Source organism: Micropterus dolomieu, linkage group LG08 (assembly GCF_021292245.1).
Source record: "Micropterus dolomieu isolate WLL.071019.BEF.003 ecotype Adirondacks linkage group LG08, ASM2129224v1, whole genome shotgun sequence".
NCBI lineage: Eukaryota > Metazoa > Chordata > Actinopteri > Centrarchiformes > Centrarchidae > Micropterus > Micropterus dolomieu.
The window spans coordinates 182,969-183,323 of record NC_060157.1 but is presented as its reverse complement, the minus strand read 5'-3'; the positions used below and the strand labels follow the sequence as shown (position 1 = coordinate 183,323).

At 42.3% G+C, this 355-nt stretch overlaps 1 protein-coding gene across 5 annotated transcripts in view; it reads right to left on the bottom strand.

Moving 5' to 3' along the window:
• The window catches only part of ptpn18 (protein tyrosine phosphatase non-receptor type 18), a 21,346-nt gene that overhangs the window by 7,194 nt on the left and 13,797 nt on the right, over positions 1-355 (bottom strand). The gene's annotated exons all lie outside the window — the stretch shown is intronic.

Here is a 355-nt window from a genome sequence, read left to right as displayed (position 1 = left end):
TACCCTTTTGTTTGAACATTTGCCGCTGAGCTCCCAGCGTAAGCCTGTTTAGTTTGTGTTAATAAATCTTTATTCGAACTGCAACTACCTCGCCTACAATCTGCATTTGGGTCCACACCTTAGTTCTCAGCTTCTGCACTCAGCGCCCCATGACACATGTACTGTAACAGACATACACAAACTGAAAAATTAGGTCACATACGTTTTGTTTTATTCGTCACTCTTATTATATTTAGCATTTTCTTGCAACAGGAAGTGGTCGGTCAGCCTGTAGGCGGGTTCAGGGGTGCTTTGGTTTTATCTGTAGTTCAGCTAAAAGTGTTCTAGACTCCCCAAACTAAGGAAGCATTCTGAT